Source organism: Leptodactylus fuscus, chromosome 6, assembly GCF_031893055.1.
Source record: "Leptodactylus fuscus isolate aLepFus1 chromosome 6, aLepFus1.hap2, whole genome shotgun sequence".
NCBI classification, from domain to species: domain Eukaryota; kingdom Metazoa; phylum Chordata; class Amphibia; order Anura; family Leptodactylidae; genus Leptodactylus; species Leptodactylus fuscus.
The window spans coordinates 143,006,673-143,024,270 of NC_134270.1; the positions used below are offsets into that span (position 1 = coordinate 143,006,673).

General features: G+C 49.9%; 1 long non-coding RNA gene across 1 annotated transcript in view; it reads right to left on the reverse strand.

The window, feature by feature from the left end:
- Nucleotides 1–17,598, reverse strand: part of LOC142208787 (uncharacterized) — a 532,067-nt gene that overhangs the window by 129,922 nt on the left and 384,547 nt on the right. The gene's annotated exons all lie outside the window — the stretch shown is intronic.

Consider the following 17,598-nt stretch of genomic DNA (forward strand, 5'->3'; position numbering starts at 1 on the left):
CCTGTGCTATAGACAGCCACCAAACCTCAGGAATATGGTTATCAGCAGCTCACTGTCACCTCCAACCAACACAGGAACATTTCCATGCGGACAGAAACGTTGCAAAACCTGTCTCTACATACTGACGACGGACAGGATAGAGATACCAAACTCTAACAGAGAATATAAAGTCCCAGGAACGTTCACCTGCAGCACACCCAATGTAGTGTATTTAATAATGTGCATCAAATGTTCCACTGATAATCTGTCTGTTGGAGAGCCCGGACAGCAGCTTAGAATGCGTATGAATTCACATCGCCATACAATTAAAGAACGAAGACTTGACCTTCCTGTATCAAAACATTTCTGCAATGAGGATCATAATATGACGGATCACATGAAAATTTTGGTTTTGGGAGGGAATTTCAAATCAAAGAGAGAACAACGCATTTATGAGTGTAAATTTATGACCCTGCTTCAAACACTGGAGAGGGGGTTAAATTTGTCACATGGTTTTATGTCACTTTACAGAAATCACTGACCTGTGAACTGATAAGGATCTGTAAGTGTTTACATTGTTTCTACCAATGACTAACAACCCTCTACCCCCTTCCTCCTGGAATTCTATCCCTATGTGACCTTTGTGTACTGTATATAAATATGTATCCTTCAGAAATGGTTTGAAATTTACTTGAGAAAGAGCCTAGACATTCCGAAACATTGTAATCGGTCATCATTATTAGTTAGCCATTAAAAAGGTATCAACTACTGAAGACTATCAAGATTTTTGTTTTTTTTTATATTTCCTACCCACTAACACGGTACGAGAACAAACATTTTCCTTATACTAGTTAAACATACTCAACATTGTAAACCAGTACTTGGCTTTTGTGCTACAGTTATACTTTTTTCTTCCTCTTATTTCCAGGCACACTGTCACTATGTAATAGTGGACAGGTTGTCTGAGATCCTGGATACGGCTGCTCACCGTATCCTGAGCATGCTCTGTCTCCTGTATACCCTTCATGGTATCAGCAGAAACAGTGGAGACTTTCTGCAGGTACATGTAAGAGAGTCCTCTGGGTTGGTGGAGATACTGTAGGTGGAGAAGATATAAAATGAAATGGCATGTAGTAGGGGTAAAATATTATTTTCCCTTCTTGCAGGCTAGCGATCTGGCAAGTTCCCAGATCAACCTGATACAGCAGCGGATTAGATTTGTTGGAAGTGATCTGACCTAATGCAGTTGCTCTGTATGAAACGTATATGTATCTGTATGAACGTGTATGAAAATATGTTTGAATGGGCAAAGAAATCACCTCTGCTAAGGGATTCATCACAAGTCTCCAAATCTGGTGCAGAATTCCCATACTAAGGGGGCTAAAGGTATTACTGGTAACAACTGGGGTGGTTTTGAGTTAGTGTTTCAGTGGTCTAGTTGGGTTTGAGGATGTTATAAGATGTAAAGCACTACCAGTTCTCTACTTCTTTCACAACATACAGTAGAATGAAGTGTTAAAGCTGGGGTTGCTGGTAACCACCATTGTTATTGGGGGAACTAACAAGGATGACCCATGCTTCAGAAAGGATTGAAGAATGTCTGAGTCAGACACCAAGGACCCCTCCAATCAGTTGTTTGAAGATGCTGCAACATTCTAGCGAGCCATATGAACTCTTCACTACTTACCAAACACAGCATCCTACATAGCATTACAGCTGTGCTTGGCGTGGTTTAGTAAGGGGAAGACCGATTAGAAGGGAGTTGTAGTAGTCAAGGCGAGAGTGAATCAGAGCGACAGTAAGAGTCTTAAATGTATCTCTGATAAGGAAAGATCATATTCTGGAGATGTTGTTGAGGTGGAGATGACACGAGCGTGCAAGTGATTGGATATGGGGGGGGCGGGGAGTAAAGGAAAAGTCTGAGTCAAACACAACCCCAGGGCCATGAGCATGCTACCTAGGAGTTATAGTAAGACCAGAGACTGCAATGGATATACACTGTCTACCAATAAGTATTTAGACACATGTGGTAGAATACAAAACAACATTTATTCATATTCAATAATTGGTAGAGCCTTCACGAGCAGCAATTACAGCCTGAACCCTCCGGGGCATGCTTTCCACAAGTCCTTGTATGATGGCTAGTGGTATTTTATTCTATTCAGCTTGGAGAAGACAGGTAAGTTCTTTCACCGATTTTGGAGGGCTGCAGTTTTGGGGGTCTGCCGACTCGGAGCACATTCCAACAATCACCATTCCACTTCGTAATTACATAGGCCACTGTCTATTTTTGGTAATTCAATTCGCTTGCTATGTCCGTTAAGGATCGATCATTTCTGTGGTACCCCACAATTACCCCTTTCTCGAAATCAAACAACTCTGCACTTTGTGGTATCTTGCATGCGATTAATGCCAATGCTGTTTCTTACATGATATTTAACAGTGGAAGGCTTGACATAAATCACGACCGCAGATATCGTCATTTGCCTTTGCATGGGTGTCCAAATACTTATTGGTAGACATTGTATCAGGGACAGTTCTACTAAATGGTGGAAACAGCGGTAATTCACTGTTTGAGAAATTCAGTTTCAGATAGAGCGAAGACATGATATTTGAGACAGCAGAGAGACAGTCACTGGTGTTTTTGTATTAGTGCGGGGGTAATATCAAGGGAAGATGTGTATAATTGGGTGTCATCAGTATAAAGATGGTAGTGGAAGCCAAATCTGGTGATGGTTTGTCCAATTAGGGCTGTGTAGAGAGAGAAAAGAGCAGTAGGCCTAGGAACAAGCCCTGAGGAACCCCAACAGCAAGAGAAAGAAACAGAGCCTGCTAATGATACACTGAAAGTGCGGTCTAAGAGATAAGAGGAGAACCAGGAGAGTGCGGTGTCCTAAGGCCGACTGAGCAAAGCATAGTGAGAAGTTGATGGTCAACAGTGTCAAATGTTGCTGAGAGGTCCAGAAGAATAAGGAGGGAGAAGTCGCCATTGGATTTGGCCATCAGGAGAATTGCAACAGTGAAGACGAGAGAGAATCAGAGCGATAATGAGGGGATTTTTAAGTTTCCACAGTGAGAAAAGGGCAAATGCTAGAAAAGGTTTATGAGGTGCTGGCGACAAGAGCGAGTCTCTGAATATGTTGGGTGAAGCTGACATCGGAGTTGAATACAACCCCAAGACAGGTAGCGCAGTGCCTCTGTGTAATAGTAAGATCACAATCAGAAATGGAAAAACAGGATTAAGTCGGTTAGTACAGTAGATGGAGGAAACACAAGAAGTTCTGTTTTTGATGGATTCAGTTTCAGATAAAGAGACCTGATGGTAGAGACAGCAGAGAGACAGTCACTGGGTGATGTCACGGGATCACGATTATCATTCTGTACCCAAGTGGGCCCTCTGAGCCTCTAGACCCCTCACCGATGCTGTAGCGCATTAGCAGCATTCCAGGTTCCCATGCCTGAACATAATAGAACTAATGTCTCTTTTTCCCCCTCAAAGGTTCATGAATCCTTCCACAAATACCTGAAACCTCTTCAGTCCAAGCTGTGACTCATCTTCTACTGACAGAGAATGGAAACAGGACTAACACGATTCATTGTATAATTGTTTCCCCCTACGCCCAACAGCAGCACAACTGGGGTATTCCTGCCCCTATGAGCTGTTAGGACAGGTGGAATTTTTAATTACCTAACAGCTTTTGACCTCTATAAGAGGCCGGAAGACCTGCTCCTCCCTTGTGTTTTTTTCTGTCCTGTGGGACAGGACAGGTGGTCAGGGGGGGAGCAGATGTTCTGACCTCCTATAGGGGTCCACTACTCTCCCCCACCGGTACCTGACAGCAGAAGATCTTTTTTCTGGACATCCTCTTTTTTCAGCAGAGGTCCCCTTCTCCCGGCGGGGACCCTGCCGGCTCGTGCACGCTCCTGTCCGGCTGGCGCGCAGGGTCGGGGCTTTCCCCTAGGAACGCTAGACCTAGGAACCTTTCTCAGGTTCCTCCAGTCCGCCGTCTAATAGGGTCCGCCGCACATGCGCAGTGCGCGGGTCTCGCGGCGGACGGGAAGAGAACAACCCCTAGACACGAGCATTGCACGGTAGTTCGGGAGGGGGGTCCCCCGGTCCTGGGGACCATACCTGGGTCAGATCCCCCTCCCCCTGTCTTCTCCCCTCCCCTTTTTTTCATGAGATTCTGGCTCCGTTGTAGCCCCTACCCCTTGGGCGGGGCTCCGGGCAAAACCCCGCCCCCTGGCCTATTTAAGTCCCCTTAGAGCTTCAGTTAGTGCTTGTCGCTCCGGTTGCAAGCACATCAGTTGGTGAAGCTCCCTGGTCAATTTCTGTGCTGGAGAACTGTCTTCATTGACTAAGTTTGGTGGACATGGCCGGGGCGGGGGGGAGGGAGGTTGGAGAGTTGCATCTCTGAGTGCAGTAAGTAGTTAGTGTATCCTTTTTCTTCCTCCTCAGAATGTCTTCTTCTTCCTCCACTGTTCCGCCTAGAAGGAAGGCTACTTCCAAAAGGAAGCATCTGGCGTGCGCTTCTTGTAGAGTGCTGCTGCCTGATGACTCCCAATATCGCTTCTGTCAGGGGTGCAGGGCCCCCTCTGTTGAAACAACTCCCATGCGAGAGATGGTGTCCTGGGTGAAGGGGTACGTCCAGGACTCCATGAAAAGAATGGAAGCCGTCTCCCTGGCCAAGAGGCCACGGCTGGATTGCGAATTGTCCCTGCCGCCTCTGGAAAAGCTGCGCCTCAGGGATGTGGAGTCGTCTTCTAGTACGGAGGAGGAGAAGGAGATTTTTCCCCTGGACAAAATGTCCAGAGTATTCAAGACCCTAAGAATCAGAGACCGGGAAGGCGGGGAAGGCTCTAGCCGTAGGTCTCGTACCTTCAGGCCCTCTTCGGAGATGCTCCGCCTGATGGAAGGCGAATGGAGGCACCCGGAGAGATCCTTTGCGCCATCCACACGCTTCAAGGCACTTTTTCCCGTCTCTGAGAGTCAACTAAAGGCGTGGAGTCCCCCGCCAAAGGTGGACGTCGCCGTGGCCAAGTTATCAAGGCGCTCCATCCTTCCATCAGAGGACGGCTCGGGCCTCAGGGACCCCATGGATCGCCGAGTCGAAGGATCTTTGAGGCGTGTATATTCGTCCGCCTCTGCCCAGGCCTCTTTGGGCATTGTCGCAAATGAGGTAGCAACTGGCTTACGCGCAGAACTGTCATCCCTGGCCAAGGACATCGATTCCGGCGTGGATCGTGATGATCTCCTTGCGGCAGTGTCCGACATCACGCTGTTGGTGGATCACCTGACAGAAGCTACCCATTTTCAGACCCGTCTGGCGGCTAGATCCATGGCACTGGCTACTGTGGCTCGCCGACCCCTATGGCTGAAGCCCTGGAAGGCTGACCTTACTTCCAAAAATAGCCTCTGTGGTCTCCCCTTTGAGCCCGGACGGCTGTTCGGAAGGGAGCTCGACCATATCATGGAAGGCTGGGCCGACTCTAAGAGCAAGAACCTGCCACAGCCCCTTGAAGGTTGGAGTACCTCCTTTCGAGGAAGAGGCACTCGAAGAGGCACCAGAGGCCAGCGGCGATCCGGGAAAGGAAGAGGTCGGGGCTGATCTCGTGGCCGTAAGAATGCCCCCTTCTAATTCCCTCTCAGTACACCCCCCCTTCCTACTCCCCCCCCTCCCCTGGGGTGGGCGGTCGTCTTTCCCACTACGTGGAGGCCTGGCGGCAGAATATTCCGGACCCCTGGGTCATCCAGATGATCCAGGAAGGTTATAAAATTAATTTTGTTTCCCAGCCGCCAGAGAAGATGGTAAGAACCCGCCCTCTTCAGGGCCCCAAACAACTTCATCTGGAGAGATTGATTCAGGAGTACGTGGACAAGGCCACGCTAGAGATGGTTCCTCGCGCAGAACAAGGCACAGGCGTCTACTCTCCAGTCTTCTTGGTCCCCAAGCCATCAGGCGAGTGGCGTATGATCATCGATCTCAGGTATCTGAATCACTTCATCCGCAGGCTGCAGTTTCGCATGGAAACCATAAGGTCAGTACTACCTTTCATGCACCCTGGAGATCACTTCGTCACTCTGGACCTGGAGGACGCCTACCTCCACGTACCCATCTTTCTGGCACACCGAAAGTTCCTAAGGATTGCCGTAGACATACAGGGGAAAGAGGCGCACTTCCAGTTCGCAGCCCTCCCGTTCGGCATATCCTCCGCCCCCCACACCTTCACAAAGGTCATAGCTCCGGTCGCTGCCGCCCTGCGCCTTCAAGGCATATTCATAGTCCCGTACCTGGACGACTGGCTTCTGAAGGCTCATTCAAAGGAGGTTCTTACCACGCAGGTGCAGACCGTCGTAGCTCTACTAGACAAGCTGGGGTGGCTGGTAAACTGGCAGAAGTCAGTGATGGTGCCATCAACACGAGTTCAGTTCCTGGGACTTATTCTAGACTCTCTCAACATGACGGTCTCTCTACCCTCTCCTCGCAAAAGGAAAATTGCTCGGGCGGCACATCATTTGTCTTCCACACGGAAGGTCACCATCAGGACGGCGATGAAGGTCCTCGGATTGATGTCCGCTGCCCTAGATGCAGTTCCTTGGGCCCTATGGCATATGCGCCCTCTACAGAACGAGATCTTGAGAGTCTGGAATCACAGTCCTTCAGGTTTACAGAAGCCAATCCAGTTAACCATCAGCACCCGGCAAACCTTGCCCTGGTGGACCCATCTGCGAGATGGGAAGTCCTCGGTCCAGCCCGCCTGGACCCTGTTGACTACAGATGCCTCCCTCACAGGCTGGGGAGCTCATCTGGGGGAGACCCCGGTTCAAGGTACATGGAATCAGCGGGAGAGGACGCACTCATCCAACTGGCGCGAGCTTACCACAGTTCATCGAGCCCTTCTGTCATTTGCACCACTTCTACGAGGGAAAGCGGTCAAAGTAAGATCAGACAATCTGACGACAGTCCACTACATCAACAAGCAGGGAGGAACCAGGTCCCCCTCGTTCATGCAAGTCACCAACCTGATCTTCTCCTGGGCAGAACGAAACCTCTCCCAGCTGGCCGCGGTACATATCCAGGGCCGCCTGAACATCCTAGCGGATCAACTCAGCAGAGGCCGGCTGACCACAGGCGAATGGTCCCTGAACCAGGACATCTTCCACTACCTGACCAGGAGGTGGGGTCTCCCTGAGGTGGATCTGATGGCCACCCAACACAATGCCAAAGTAGAAAGGTTTTGCTCCCTGTACCGGGAAGACAACCCTTTGGCTGTGGATGCCCTGTCAATACCATGGAGGTTCGAACTGGCATACGTGTTCCCTCCCATCCCGATGATACCGAAGGTATTGGCGAAACTCAGGCAGGACCAGACTTCGGCAATAGCGATCATGCCGTTCTGGCCAAAAAGGGCATGGTTCACCGACCTTATCCTTATGAGTCGGGGGAACTACTGGAGGCTTCCACCAGTCAGGAACCTGGTGTCACTGAACAGTCGGCCGTGCCTGGGCCTAGACAAATTCAACCTCACTGCCTGGAGGCTAACCGCGCCATATGCGCAGACAGAGGATTGTCCCAGGGAGTGCTAAGTACCTTAGCCCATTCAAGAGCAGAGGCAACCAATCAGAGCTACCAAAGGATCGCCCGGATATTCCGAGATTGGTGTACAGGCAGCCACCGCGATCCAGACAGAGATGCAGTCCTAGAGTTCTTACAGAACGGCTTGGAGAGAGGACTAGCACCTGCCACCCTCAAGGTTCAAGTGTCAGCTCTATCTGCTCTCCTGGAGACACGGTTATCACAAGATCCTCTTGTCAAACAGTTCCTTAGGGGGGCTGCCAGGCTCCGCCCCCAGGTACGGCCCCCTGTCCCCAGGTGGGACCTGGCCGCGGTTCTACAAGGGCTATGTGCGCCCCCCTTCGAACCATTATCTGAAGTGGACTGGAAGTACCTGTCATTTAAAGTGACTTTTCTGTTGGCAATAACCTCCGCCAAGAGGGTGGCGAATTGCAGGCTCTAGCAGCCTCCGAACCTTTCATAACTTTCTTTCCTGACAGAGTACAGCTAAGGTTCGTTCCAGGATTCTTGCCGAAGGTACCCACACTTCAGAACACCAATCAAGTGATCACCCTACCGGGGTTCTTTCCCTCCCCTGCCACTGAGCAGGAGGAGAAGCTACACACCCTGGATCTGGTAAGAGCACTACGTATCTACCTGGATCGTACAGCACCGTTCCGAAGATCAGAGAATCTTCTGGTTAATGTGTTTGGCCACAATAGAAGCGCTAAAGCATCAAAGGTAACCCTGTCTAGATGGATCAGAGAAGCTATCAGCTGTTCCCTACGGGCTCAGAATCTTCCTGTTCCAGATTTCCTACGAGCCCATGCCACCCGATCAGTGGCGACATCATGGGCAGAGACATGGTTCCTCTCTCTAGAGCAGATATGTGCTGCAGCCTCTTGGAGCTCACAGCTGACTTTTGCCAAACACTACAAATTGGACTGGCGTACGGCCGATGCTACAGCATTTGGGCACTCCGTCTTGGCATCAGCCTGCCAGGAGGTCCCGCCCTAGGGGAGATAATACTTGCTAAATCCCCAGTTGTGCTGCTGTTGGGCATAGGGGGAAAGAAAGATTATGAATGATAATCTGTTTTCCCTTAGCCCAAACAGCAGCACAAGGCTCCCTCCCTAAGAGGTGCTATTGTACAGATTTTGTGTATGTGTGTAGCTCTTGGCATAGATTGCTCTGTATATCATACTTGTTACTAACACAAGGGAGGAGCAGGTCTTCCGGCCTCTTATAGAGGTCAAAAGCTGTTAGGTAATTAAAAATTCCACCTGTCCTAACAGCTCATAGGGGCAGGAATACCCCAGTTGTGCTGCTGTTTGGGCTAAGGGAAAACAGATTATCATTCATAATCTTTCTTTCTTTGCCATAATTGTTTATCCTGTTGATGACATTGTAATTATGTGAGGTAGGAGTGTACGTCTATGGGAGCAGTAATGGGTTTATGGAAAATTCCGCATTATACTGCCACCATATTTCACAATTTTGAGCCTGATTGGGTCTGATTGAGGTAGGTAGATAGATAGGGCTACTACTCCACAGGCTAGCTAGGGAAATAGGAAGGGGGTGTGAGAAAGGGGGATCATGGGAGTTGTAGGCTAGGACAGCAGGAAGCTAGCAGGAAGCATGTAAACAAATGTAGAGAATGTCAGGAGGTCCCAGAGAGAGCCAGAAATTACTCAAAACACTACTAAAGGTATTTTGGTACAGTTAATAACTAGAGATGAGCGAACAGTGTTCTATCGAACTCATGTTCGATCGGATATTAGGCTGTTCGGCATGTTCGAATCAAATCGAACACCGCGTGGTAAAGTGTGCCATTACTCGATTCCCCTCCCACCTTCCCTGGCGCCTTTTTTGCTACAATAACAGCGCAGGGTAGGTGGGACAGGAACTACGACACCGGTGACGTTGAAAAAAGTAGGCAAAACCCATTGGCTGCCGAAAACATGTGACCTCTAATTTAAAAGAACAGCGACGCCCAGCTTCGCGTCATTCTGAGCTTGCAATTCACCGGGGACGGAGGTTTCCGTCCAGTTAGCTAGGGCTTAGATTCTGGGTAGGCAGGGACAGGCTAGGATAGGAAGGAGAAGACAACCAACAGCTCTTATAAGAGCTAAATTCCAGGGAGAAGCTTGTCAGTGTAACGTGGCACTGACGGGCTCAATCGCCGCAACCCAGCTTTCCGCGGATCCTGAATGGAATACACTGACAGTGTATTCCCGTATACCCGATATATACCCCCGATACCCATTCCAACGGTGTGCCCCCCCACCTTCACCCCAGAAATACCCTGCAAGTCCCCTAGCAATAGAATTGGGGCTATATACACCCACTATTTTTGCTACTGCCATATAGTGCCATTGTCTGACTGGGAATTCAAAGAATATATGGGGGTTACGTGCACCCACAATTTTTGCTACTGCTATATAGTGCCATTGTCTCACTGGGAATTCAAAGAATATATTGGGGTTATGTGCACCCACAATTTTTGCTACTGCTATATAGTGCCAGTTTCTGACTGGGTTCGGGGGATATTGTCACTCCTTAGGGAGAGACCACCATATAGGTGTGTGGAGACTTGTTAAGCCTTTAGCACTCCACTTTGCAAGGAACTATGGGAAGAATATGCAAATCCGCCTTCCATGATGTAATTAGGAAGACAGTTGCTGCCTCATTGTTGCAAACCAATAGAGGGCGCTCACTGGAATGTGCAAGCCTGTCTTAAGACAGGATTCCAGTGAAATAACCCAATAATGGCTGCTCCCTTTAGCCTCATGAGGCTAAAGGGAGCAGCCATTATTGGGTTATTTCACTGGAATCCTGTCTTAAGACAGGCTTGCACATTCCAGTGAGCGCCCTCTATTGGTTTGCAACAATGAGGCAGCAACTGTCTTCCTAATTACATCATGGAAGGCGGATTTGCATATTCTTCCCATAGTTCCTTGCAAAGTGGAGTGCTAAAGGCTTAACAAGTCTCCACACACCTATATGGTGGTCTCTCCCTAAGGAGTGACAATATCCCCCGAACCCTGTCTAAGCCTCTCACCTCTACCAGGTTATAGTCCTCTCTACATCGGGCTGATGAGATCCAACCAGATCGAAACAGCTGTCCTCGATTGAGAGACTATAATCTGGTAATAATCCCAGCGTCATTGCTAAACAAAGGCCTCTTGGAAGGTCGGGCATGAGGCTAAAGGGAGCAGCCATTATTGGGTTATTTCACTGGAATCCTGTCTTAAGACAGGCTTGCACATTCCAGTGAGCGCCCTCTATTGGTTTGCAACAATGAGGCAGCAACTGTCTTCCTAATTACATCATGGAAGGCGGATTTGCATATTCTTCCCATAGTTCCTTGCAAAGTGGAGTGCTAAAGGCTTAACAAGTCTCCACACACCTATATGGTGGTCTCTCCCTAAGGAGTGACAATATCCCCCGAACCCTGTCTAAGCCTCTCACCTCTACCAGGTTATAGTCCTCTCTACATCGGGCTGATGAGATCCAACCAGATCGAAACAGCTGTCCTCGATTGAGAGACTATAACCTGGTAATAATCCCAGCGTCATTGCTAAACAAAGGCCTCTTGGAAGGTCGGGCATGAGGCTAAAGGGAGCAGCCATTATTGGGTTATTTCACTGGAATCCTGTCTTAAGACAGGCTTGCACATTCCAGTGAGCGCCCTCTATTGGTTTGCAACAATGAGGCAGCAACTGTCTTCCTAATTACATCATGGAAGGCGGATTTGCATATTCTTCCCACAGTTTCTGACTGGTAATTCAAAGAATATATTGGGGTTACGTGCACCCACAATTTTTGCTACTGGTATATAGTGCCATTGTCTGACTGGGAATTCAAAGAATATATGGGGGTTACGTGCACCCACAATTTTTGCTACTGCTATACAGTGCCATTGTCTCACTGGGAATTCAAAGAATATATTGGGGTTATGTGCACCCACAATTTTTGCTACTGGTATATAGTGCCATTGTCTGACTGGGAATTCAAAGAATATATGGGGGTTACGTGCACCCACAATTTTTGCTACTGCTATACAATGCCATTGTCTCACTGGGAATTCAAAGAATATATTGGGGTTACGTGCACCCACAATTTTTGCTACTGGTATATAGTGCCATTGTCTGACTGGGAATTCAAAGAATATTTTGGGGTTACGTGCACCCACAATTTTTGCTACTGGTATATAGTGCCATTGTCTCACTGGGAATTCAAAGAATATATTGGGGTTATGTGCACCCACAATTTTTGCTACTGCTATATAGTGCCAGTTTCTGACTGGTAATTCAAAGAATATATTGTGGTTACGTGCACCCACAATTTTTGCTACTGGTATATAGTGCCAGTTTCTAACTGGGAATTCAAAATGCGCAAGGCTCCCGGAAAGGGACGTGGACGAGGCCGTGGGCGAGGTCGGGGGAATGGTTCTGGGGAGCAAGGTAGCAGTGAAGCCACAGGGCGTCCCGTGCCTACTCCTGTGGGGCAGCAAGCATTGCGCCACTCCACAGTGCCAGGGTTGCTTGCCACATTAACTAAACTGCAGGGTACAAACCTTAGTAGGCCCGAGAACCAGGAACAGGTCTTGCAATGGCTGTCAGAGAACTCTTACAGCACATTGTCCAGCAGCCAGTCAGACTCTGCCTCCTCTCCTCCTATTACTCAGCAGTCTTGTCCTCCTTCCTCCCAAAATTCCCAAGCTTCACAGAACAATAACCCCAACTGTCCCTGCTCCCCAGAGCTGTTCTCCGCTCCTTTCATTGTCCCTCAACCTGCCTCTCCACGTCACGATTCCACGAACCTAACAGAGGAGCATCTGTGTCCAGATGCTCAAACACTAGAGTCTCCTCCATCTCCGTTCGATTTGGTGGTGGATGACCAGCAACCCACCCTCATCGACGATGATGTGACACAGTTGCCGTCAGGGCATCCAGTTGACCAGCGCATTGTGCGGGAGGAGGAGATGAGACAGGCGTTGGAAGAGGAAGTGGTGGATGATGAGGACACTGACCCGACCTGGACAGGGGGGATGTCAAGCGGGGAAAGTAGTGTGGATGTTGAGGCAGGTGCAGCACCAAAAAGGGTAGCTAGAGGCAGAGGCAGAGGTCAGCAGCTTAGGCGAAGCCAGGCCACACGCGGAATCTCCCAAGATGTTCCAGTTCGTACCCAGCCCCGAAAAACTCCCACCTCGAGGGCACGTTTCTCGAAGGTGTGGAGTTTTTTAAAGGAATGCGCCGAGGACAGATATAGTGTTGTCTGCACAATTTGCCTCTCGAAATTGATTAGGGGCTCTGAGAAGAGCAACCTGTCCACCACTTCAATGCGCCGTCATTTGGAATCCAAGCACTGGAATCAGTGGCAGGCAGCAACGGCAGGACAAAGGCCACCTGCCGTTCACGCCACTGCCACTGCCACTGCCTCTGCCTCTGCCACTGCCACTGCTGACTGTGCTGGCGATGCACTCCAGAGGACGAGCCAGGACACCACTTCATCTGCCTCCGCCACTTTGTTGACTTCTCCCTCATCCTCCCCTGTTCCTGTCTTATCTCCTTCTCCTGCACCATCAAAGGCACCATCAGGCGCTTCTTTACAACAACCCACCATCTCTCAGACATTGGAGCGGCGGCAGAAATACACTGCTAACCACCCACACGCGCAAGCCTTGAACGCCAACATCGCTAAACTGCTGGCCCAGGAGATGTTGGCGTTCCGGCTTGTTGAAACTCCCGCCTTCCTGGACCTGATGGCAACTGCGGCACCTCGCTATGCCGTCCCTAGCCGTCACTACTTCTCCCGGTGTGCCGTCCCCGCCTTGCACCAGCACGTGTCACTCAACATCAGGCGGGCCCTTAGTTCCGCGCTTTGCACAAAGGTCCACTTGACCACCGACGCGTGGACAAGTGCATGCGGACAGGGACGCTACATTTCACTGACGGCACACTGGGTGAATGTAGTTGAGGCTGGGACTGCTTCCCAAACTGGCCCGGTGTACCTCGTCATCCCGCCTAAGATTCCTGGCAGGGACACGAGAAGAACACCCCCCTCCTCCTCCTCCTCCACCGCCTCCTCCTCCGCCACCGCCTCCTCCTCCGCTGTTAGATTGACCCCAGCTACGAGTTGGAGACGTTGCAGCACTGGCGTTGGTAGACGTCAGCAGGCTGTGCTGAAGCTGATCAGCTTGGGGGACAGACAGCACACTGCCTCCGAGGTGAGGGATGCCCTCCTCGATGAGACGGCAATATGGTTTGAGCCGCTGCACCTGGGCCCAGGCATGGTCGTTTGTGATAACGGCCGGAACCTGGTAGCAGCTCTGGAGCTTTCCGGACTCCAACATGTTCCATGCCTGGCCCACGTCTTCAACCTAGTGGTGCAACGTTTCCTAAAGAGCTACCCCAATGTTCCAGAGCTACTGGTGAAAGTGCGGCGCATGTGCGCCCACTTTCGCAAGTCGACAGTAGCCGCTGCTAGCTTAAAATCTCTCCAGCAACGCCTGCATGTGCCACAACACCGGCTTTTGTGCGACGTCCCCACACGCTGGAACTCAACGTTTCAGATGTTGAATAGAGTGGTTGAGCAGCAGAGACCTTTGATGGAATACCAGCTACAAAACCCTAGGGTGCCACAAAGTCAGCTGCCTCAGTTTCACATCCATGAGTGGCCATGGATGAGAGACCTTTGTGACATCCTACGGGTCTTTGAGGAGTCCACAAGGAGGGTGAGCTCTGAGGATGCGATGGTGAGCCTTACAATCCCGCTCTTGTGTGTTCTGAGAGAATCCCTGATTGACATCAGGGATAACTCAGATCACACAGAGGAGTTAGGGATAGCATCCGATCCGTCACAGCTGGAGAGTAGGTCCACACATCTGTCCGCTTCATCGCGTTTAATGGAGGAGGAGGAGGAGGAGGAGGAAGAAGAGTTGTCCGATGATGTGATGGTGATACAGGAGGCTTCCAGGCAACTTCGAATCGTCCCATTGTTGCAGCGCGGATGGGTAGACATGGAGGATGAGGAGGAAATGGAGATTGAACTTTCCGGTGGGGCCAGAGGAGTCATGCCAACTAACACTGTGGCAGACATGGCTGAGTTCATGTTGGGGTGCTTTACAACCGACAAGCGTATTGTCAAAATCATGGAGGACAACCAGTACTGGATCTTTGCTATCCTTGACCCCCGGTATAAAAACAACATCTCGTCTTTTATTCCGGTAGAGGGGAGGACCAATCGCATCAATGCTTGCCACAGGCAATTGGTGCAGAATATGATGGAGATGTTTCCAGCATGTGACGTTGGCGGCAGGGAGGGCAGTTCCTCCAGTAGGCAACCAAGTTCTCACCGGTCCACACAAACGAGGGGCACACTGTCTAAGGTCTGGGACACCTTGATGGCACCCCCTCGCCAAAGTGCCGCCACGGAGGGTCCTAGTGTCACCAGGCGTGAGAAGTATAGGCGCATATTGCGGGAATACCTTTCCGACCACAGCCCTGTCCTCTCTGACCCCTCTGCGCCCTACACGTATTGGGTGTCGAAGTTGGACCTGTGGCTTGAACTTGCCCTATATGCCTTGGAGGTGCTGTCCTGTCCTGCCGCCAGCGTCCTATCTGAGAGGGTGTTCAGTGCAGCCGGTGGCATCATCACTGACAAGCGCACCCGTCTGTCAGCTGAGAGTGCCGACCGGCTCACTTTGATAAAAATGAACCACCACTGGATAGAGCCTTCATTTTTGTGCCCACCTGTGTAAAGCACCCCAACATGAAACTCCATGTCTGTACTCAACCTCTCCAATTCCTCCGCATCCTCATACTCATCCACCATAAGCGTTGCACAATTCTGCTAATACTAGGCTCCCTCCACCCTGATTTCCCCCAACTCTGCTGGTTAGAGGCTCCCTCCACCCTGATTTCCACCAACTCTGCTGGTTAGAGGCTCCCTCCACCCTGCTTTCCCACAACTCTGCTGGTTAGAGGCTCCCTCCTCCCTGCTTTCCCACAACTCTGCTGGTTAGAGGCTCCCTCCACCCTGCTTTCCCACAACTCTGCTGGTTAGAGGCTCCCTCCACCCTGATTTCCACCAACTCTGCTGGTTAGAGGCTCCCTCCACCCTGATTTCCACCAACTCTGCTGGTTAGAGGCTCCCTCCACCCTGCTTTCCCACAATTCTGCTGTTAGAGGCTCCCTCCACCCTGATTTCCACCAACTCTGCTGGTTAGAGGCTCCCTCCACCCTGTTTTCCCACAACTCTGCTGGTTAGAGGCTCCCTCCACCATGAATTGGTCCAAACTGGGCTGTTTAGAGGCTCCCTCCACCATGAATTGGTCCAAACTGGGGTTTTTAGAGGCTCCCTCCACCATGAATTGGTCCAAACTGGGCTGTTTAGAGGCTCCCTCCACCATGAATTGGTCCAAACTGGGGTTTTTAGAGGCTCCCTCCACCATGAATTTGTCCAAACTGGGCTGTTTAGAGGCTCCCTCCATCATGAATTGTTCCAAACTGGGGTTTTAGAGGCTCCCTCCACCATGAATTGGTCCAAACTGGGGTTTTTAGAGGCTCCCTCCACCATGAATTTGCCCAAACTGGGGTGTTTAGAGGCTCCCTCCACCATGAATTTGCCCAAACTCTGCTGGTTAGAGGCTCAATCCACCCTGATTTTCAAAACAAATGTTGGTGCCAACCTCAACTTACTACAAGGGCCAAATTCACTGCTGGTGACAAGCTCTCCTCACTGCAAGTGCCAAATACACATGTTTCAAGGTGTTTTCCTACTGTCAGAGAGGTGGTATTGAGTGTGTAAAGTGTGTAGTTGTTAGGCTGTGATGTTGGGGTAATAGAGGGTCTTTGGTGTGTTAGATGCCCCCAGACATGCTTCCCCTGCTGTCCCAGTGTCATTCCAGAGGTGTTGGCATCATTTCCTGGGGTGTCATAGTGGACTTGGTGACCCTCCAGACACGGATTTGGGTTTCCCCCTTAACGAGTATCTGTTCCCCATAGACTATAATGGGGTTCGAAACCCGTTCGAACACACGAACATTGAGCGGCTGTTCGAATCGAATTTCGAACCTCGAACATTTTAGTGTTCGCTCATCTCTATTAATAACCCATTAATAGCACTAAAATACTTTTTTTTTTTTAAGTTTTTTGCCCTCCTTGGAGAGGATTCCCCCTTCCTATAAAATCATACCTACCAGTTACTACTCCATTCTGGACACAACCGAGCACAGGAACACAGTGGTTAGGAAGGGGCTGTCTGCATCCTGCTTCACCACTGTATTCATTTTTCAATTTGTCCTCTCTCTCGATGCAGATGAGTTGAGTCCAGGACATACCTCCCGCCGACCAGGACCGCGGGATATGACCCCGAATCCGGGACTGTCCTGCAGAACCTGGGATGGTTGGGAGATCTGCTCTATGCATTGGAGTGATGTATGAAGGTTCACATGGAGGCTAAAAATTAGCTTAAGTTTTGCAATATCATGTTTTCCCTGCAGAACAGGGTATGTAAGGGGTTAATCAGCACTAGATTACCTGCAGGGTGTATACTGCCAGCTGCTAGCGGCTCTTATTCTTCTATGGACATGGTGCCTGCCTAGAGAAGTCTGAACAGAAGAAATTGTGCTGCATATAGCAATGATTCCTTCTGCAGGTGTTTCTGCCGGGTGCTTGACCTACAAACTGGGTTAATGACAGTCATGACTGGGCGAGGGAACTCAAACCCAATCCATATGTTCTAGGAAATCCAGGTGAGTTGGCTAGTCCCTCATACGTATGGCAGGTAGGGCTGGAAATAATCAAAAAATAACCAAAATTGAAAGTCGGCTCAATAAACGGATATGAAGTTTTCTTTCTTGTATTTTTTTTTTTGCCTCGGTGCCCTCCTGTCTGACACTACCATTGGCTACAGGTTATGTTACTACCTGTACGTTATCCTATCAGAATAGCTAATGCGCAAATAACCGGAACCAAAATGTCATGGCAGCAATTTTCTGGAAGCCCTGGGACACACTGGGGCATATTTATCAATAGAAGCCCAACACTTTTCTGTT